Genomic DNA, 6205 nt, shown 5'->3' on the forward strand with positions numbered 1-6205 from the left:
CGGGCCTCCCGATGGAACGAGAGGCCCGGTAAGAGCGGTGGGAGGGGGGATGTCCCCTCCTGCTCCTCCATTATAACAGCCGAGCGGCTTTTAGCCGCATCGGTTGTTATACCTGGATAGCAGATCGCCGGCTCTAAAAAAACAGTACCGGGATGATGCCTGCAGCTGTGGGCATCATCCCGGTATAACCCCCGAAAGCCGAGTAAGCACATCTGCGTACGCTCGGCGGGAAGGGGTTAAATAAGGACACATTTTTCATGCCAGCCAGTGGGTCGGGATGAGTGGCAGGCAACAAGCATTTTTATACGAAGGCCAACAAGAGTCATCCTTGTGTCCCTGTCATGTCGAGTTTATTCATTGTCTCTGGCACAAGAGTTTTGAACTTTTCTCTCTATAATTTGATGTTGTACAAAGAAAAATATATGAAATGTAGTTGATGGTGCTAAATCTAAATTCCTCTCTTTTTTTTTTAAGATGTTTGCAGTATCTACTGCAGACAAGGCTCACACGGAAGGCCTGTCGATCATCACATTGGGATGCTGCCAAAAAGTGACATTCAAATTGAGACTCCACCAGAGTGTGACCGTGACATGGCCACTCCACCAGAGTGCGACATAGACATGGCCACTCCACCAGATTGCGACCTCGACATGGCCACTCCAACGGAGTGCAACCTCGACATGGCCACTCCACCAGAGTGCGTCCTCGACATGGCCACTCCACCAGAGTGCCACCTCGACATGGCCACTCCACCGGAGTGCGACCGTTACATGGCCACTCCACCAGAGTGCGACCGTGACATGGTCACTCCACCAGAGTGTGACCGTGACATGGCCACTCCACCAGAGTGTGACCTAGACATGGCCACGTCACCAGAGTACGACCGTGACATGGTCACTCCATCAGAGTATGACCGTGACATGGCCACTCCACCAGAGTGCGACCTAGACATGGCCACACCACCAGAGTGTGACCGTGACTTGGCCACTCCACCAGAGTGCGACCGTGACATGGCCACTCCACCAGAGTGCGACATAGACATGGCCACTCCACCAGATTGCGACCTCGACATGGCCACTCCACCAGAGTGCAACCTCGACATGGCCACTCCACTAGAGTGCATCCTCGACATGGCCACTCCACCAGAGTGCCACCTCGACATGGCCACTCCACCAGAGTGCGACCATGACATGGCCACTCCACCAGAGTGCGACCGTGACATGGTCACTCCACCAGAGTGTGACCGTGACATGGCCACTCCACCAGGGTGCGACCGTGACATGGCCACGCCACCAGAGTGCGACCGTGACATGGCCACTCCACCAGAGTGCGACCATGACATGGCCACTCCACCAGAGTGCGACTTCCACACGGAAAATGCACCAACATGCAACGTTCACGTTGATACTCCACCAAAATTCCAGGGGAATGTCTCCAGTGAAGATGGGGGCAAGGTTACAAGAAAAGATAGGCATATATTAGTGGTAGGGGATTCAGTTATTGGAAGGATACAGAGGGCGATCTGTCACAAAGACCGGTATCGACGAACAGTATGTTGTTTACCGGGCGCTCGGGTTCGGAACATTGTAGATTGCATGGACAGATTGTTGGATGGGGCCGGAGTGGACCCAGCTGTCATGGTATATATCGGTACCAATGACAAGGTTCGAGAAAGATGGAGCGCCCTACAAAATGATTTCAGGGACTTAGGGGCTATATTGAAGAAAAGGTCCCCCAAGGCAATATTTTCAGAAATACTGCCTGTACCACGAGCCACACCAGAGAGGCAGCAGGAGCTTATGGTACTTAACAAATGGCTGAGGAACTGGTGCAGGGAGGAGGGGTTTGGGTTCATGGAGAACTGGACTGACTTTTCGGTAAATTACCGACTCTATAGCAGGGACGGACTGCACTTAAATGAGCAGGGTGTCGCTCTATTGGGAGAGAAGGTGACCAAAAAGCTGGAAGAAATTCAGGTTGATGCTCCACCAGAATGTGAAGCTCATATTGAGAACCCACCAGAATGTGAGACTCCACCAAAATGCCAGAGGAACACTGGGAACATCTCCTCCAGTGAAAAAGAGCGCAAAGTTACAAGAAAAGATAGGCATATATTAGTGGTAGGGGATTCAGTTATTGAAAGCATACAGAGGGCGATCTGTCACAAAGACCGGTATCGCCGAACAGTATGTTGTTTACCGGGCGCTCGGGTTCGGAACATTGTAGATTGCATGGACAGATTGTTGGATGGGGCCGGAGTGGACCCAGCAGTCATAATACATATTGGAACCAACGACAAAGTTAGAGGAAGATGGGGCGCCCTAAAAAATGATTTCAGGGACTTAGGGACTATATTGAAGAAAAGGACCTCCAAGGCAGTATTTTCAGAAATACTGCCTGTACCTGGAGCCACACCAGAGAGGCAGCAGGAGCTTAGGGAGCTTAACATGTGGCTGAGGAACTATTGCAGGGAGGAGGAGTTTGGCTTCATGGCGAACTGGGCTGACTTTTCAGTCGGTTACCATCTTTATAGCATTGATGGATTGCACCTAAATAGGAGGGGTGCAGCTTTTTTGGGAATGAAGATGGCCAAAACGTTGGAAGAAATTTTAAACTAGGAGATGAGGAGGACGGATCAGAAGATGATTTGCTAGTGAACATGGAGGGAGAAGATCTTCAAGTCAAGCCATCATCACCGGAGTCCACTACGTCATCACTCTCTTGAAAGATTCTCATCAGCTCCTTTCTTCAAGAGAGCAATACCACCAGCTATCTTTACCAACAAGAGTGCCACATTATCTCTTCTGCATAGTTCAAGTTTTGTGTGTGGGGATAGTGTTAGAAGACTCAGTGGAAAGTCTGAATAACCCTCCCAGGGACCAGGTACGGCTTTACCAACACAGGTTCCTACACTGGTGGCGGCTGCCACTCCAGTAACCAGAGGGGATTCCCATCAGCCCTCTATTTCCCTTTCTGCAGCTTCGGAATCAAGAAGACTCAACAAAAAGTCTAAGGAACCCTCCCAGGGACCAGGCACGGCTATACCAATACAGGTTCCTACACTGGTGGCGGCTGCCACTCCAGCAACCGAAGAGTCTTCCCATCAGCCCTCCCAGGAACCCAGTACCTCTGTACCAACACAGGTCCCCACACTGGTGGCGCCTGCCTATCCAGTAAACAGATGGTCTTCCCATCAACCCTCCCAAGGACCAGGTACAGCTGTACGTACACAGGTCCCCACACCGGTGGCAGCTGCCACTTCAGTAAACAGAGGATCTTCCCATCAGCCCTCCCAGGGACCAGGTGCGGCTCGAAGAAACATCCATGACCTTTTGGCATCTGCCATCTCAGCTATCTTGAGGAAATGGTAATCAGCCCTCCCAGGGACCAGGTACGACTGTACCAAGACAGATCTCTGCACCAACGCTTCTACTGAGATCACCTAAAAGGTATTTCCAAATTTTCAGCCACATTTTTTACACCTACTTTATATTTTTTACTTGTTCCCATTCACATAGAATAACTTTAAGAACACTGTAAAAATTGCTGATCACAATTAAAGCCGGAACCCTATGAAAAAAAAAAAAGCATGGCCTCCCAAAATCCAGACCCCCTCCTAAGAACACATCCTGACAGGCTAGGAAAGGGGGGGAGGGGGGTGAGCATACGCCGTGCCCTCCTCTCCTCGTCCATACCAGGCCACATGACCTCAAAATAAAGAGGTGCCTTGTCAGGGGGGAGGGGGGTCCCCCTTTTCAAGGTCCACTTCCCATGTTGAGGGCACGTGGCCTGGTATGGCTCAGGAGTGGAGGGGGTGCACGCTCATCCCCCCCCCCCTTCCTGACCTGCCAGGCTGCATGCTTGTAGGAGCCATGTTTTGTTTGTCATTTTTCACCCGTGAATCCCTCTTTAAAGGTGAGAAGCAAACTTTACAATTTTTATTAAGTTTTATTCTGTGAATGAGAACATGTAACAGATATAAAAGTTGGTATTATCCCAATATGGCTGCAAAAGTGGAAATACCTTTTAGGTGAGCGTCAAAGAAGTAGCGCTGGTGCCCCATTCAAGTGGTCACCATTCAGATGCCCATAAAAACAGCAGAGGCCCGCCAGCAGACCTGGGCACAGTAGGTGGAGCTACTAGTGGTAGCAGCTCCACAGACAGACAATCATGATGGACTATCAGGGCCTCCTTGTTGCCCAATTTACCATACTGGGAATGGACTCTCTACCATCTATGAAGAGCCAGGCTTCCACATTCAAGTGAGTTGTCCTGTCCCTGCCTGTCTACATTTCAGGTTACACTCATGGCTAGCTCATGTCCTCTTATATAAGACAGAGCTTATCCATGGAGTAGAGACACTATACAGACCAGAGGACATGTATTTGTCCCATTCCACACGAAGGACATCACCAATATTGGAGAAGTGACCACTGAGGCCTACAACAGCTGAAGGACTCTGTAGCTCTAGGTCACTCTACAAAAAGGATCTGCAGCTCTAGGTCACTCTACAAAATGGATCTGCATCTCTAGGTCACTTAAAGCGGAGTTCCGCCAAAATATTTTTTTAAAAGTCAGCAGCAACAAATACTGCAGCTGCTGACTTTTAAAATATGGACACTTACCTGTCCAGGGCACCCGCGATGTCGGCACCCGAAGCCAATCTGTTGCTCAGCTCTTCGCCGCCATCTTCGGTAAGGGAATCAGGAAGTGAAGCCTTGCTTCCCGGTTCCCTACTGCGCATGCGCGAGTCGCGCTGCGCAATCAGGATGGTCCCTGCTGTCTCTGGGACCCATGTGTTTCCCAGCAGACAATGGGGGGGGGGGGGGTGCAAATACCTGTATTATAAAGGTATCTGCACCCCCCTCCCCCCTGAAAGGTGCCAAATGTGACACCGGAGGTGTGACCCTCCGCCTTAAGAATATCCTAACCCAAGGGGAAATATGGACGGCTCAATGGGTAGGGTGGATGGAATGAGAACCATTCAGAGTCCCTCCCTACAGGACAGAATATGAAAGATTCACACTACAATATGGACCTGTATCTCCAGTTCCTTTAGGAAATTTAAAGCCGAATGAGGAAGAGGATGAAAAGCGGAACTTCCCTTTATAGGTGAAGTTCTGCTTTAAGATCGAGCAGCGCAGAGGCTTAGTAGTTAGTACTTCAGCCTTGCAGCACTGGGGTGTTTGGTTCATATCCTGACCAGGACACTGTCTGCATGGAGTCTGCATGTTCTCCCTGTGTTTGCGTGGGTTTCCTCCGGGTACTCCGGTTTCCTCCCACACTCCAAAGACATGCTACCTCGCGTTGGTGATGCAGTGGTAAGCATAGCTGCTTTCTAAGCAGCTGACCCGGGTTTGATTCCCGGCCAATGAATGAGTAAGAGGATGAAAAGCGAAACTTCCCTTTATAGGTGAAGTTCTACTTTAAGATCGGGCAGCACAGAGGCTTAGTAGTTAGTACTTCTGCCTTGCAGCACTGGGGTGTTTGGATCATATCCTGACCAGGATGGAGTCTGCATGTTCTCCCTGTGTTTGCGTGGGTTTCCTCCGGGTACTCCGGTTTCCTCCCACACCCTAAAGACATGCTACCTCGCGTTGGTGGTGCAGTGGTAAGCATAGCTGCTTTCCAAGCAGCTGACCCGGGTTCGATTCCCGGCCAACGCAATCTCACAAGATGACTGCCTCACCTGGTAAGTGTTACTGCCCCCCTCATAATATCTGTATATACAATGTTCCCTCTACACCACTTTAAAGTGATACTAAAGTCTTTTTTTTTTTTTTTATTAAAAATAACACGTTGTGCTTACCTCCTATGTACAATTGGTTTTGCACAGAGCAGCTCAGATCCTCATCTTCTCAGGTCCCTCTTCTGCACACCTGGCCCCTCCCTCCTGTTAAGTGTCCCCACAACAAGCAGCTTGCTATGGGGGCACCTGTGCCCAGCTGCAGCTCCCTGTGTCCATTCAGACATGGAGCCGCGGCTCGGCGCTGTCCCCTTTCTCTCCTCATTGGCTCACAGACGTTGATTGATAGCAGCGGGAGCCAATGGCACTGGGCTGCTGTCTCAGCCAATGAGGAGGGTAGTCCCAGACAGCCGAGTCTCTTGTGCGACATCGCTGGATCTAGATGGACCTCAGGTAATTAATGGGGGGGGAGGGGGGCTGCTGCACATAGAAGGCTTTTTATCTTAATGCATAGAAGGT

The 6205-nt window shown here is 50.4% G+C and overlaps 2 non-coding genes across 2 annotated transcripts; both read left to right on the forward strand.

Moving 5' to 3' along the window:
* The first annotated feature begins 5304 nt into the window (after positions 1–5304).
* Positions 5305–5376, forward strand: TRNAR-UCU (transfer RNA arginine (anticodon UCU)). The gene has a single exon. It is a non-coding gene; the product is annotated as a tRNA-Arg (tRNA).
* A 218-nt stretch (positions 5377–5594) lies between these two features.
* TRNAG-UCC (transfer RNA glycine (anticodon UCC)) lies at positions 5595–5666 on the forward strand. The gene has a single exon. It is a non-coding gene; the product is annotated as a tRNA-Gly (tRNA).
* The last annotated feature ends 539 nt before the right edge of the window (positions 5667–6205 follow it).

The sequence above is a fragment of the Aquarana catesbeiana genome, linkage group LG02 (genome assembly GCF_042186555.1).
Source record: "Aquarana catesbeiana isolate 2022-GZ linkage group LG02, ASM4218655v1, whole genome shotgun sequence".
Lineage (NCBI taxonomy): Eukaryota > Metazoa > Chordata > Amphibia > Anura > Ranidae > Aquarana > Aquarana catesbeiana.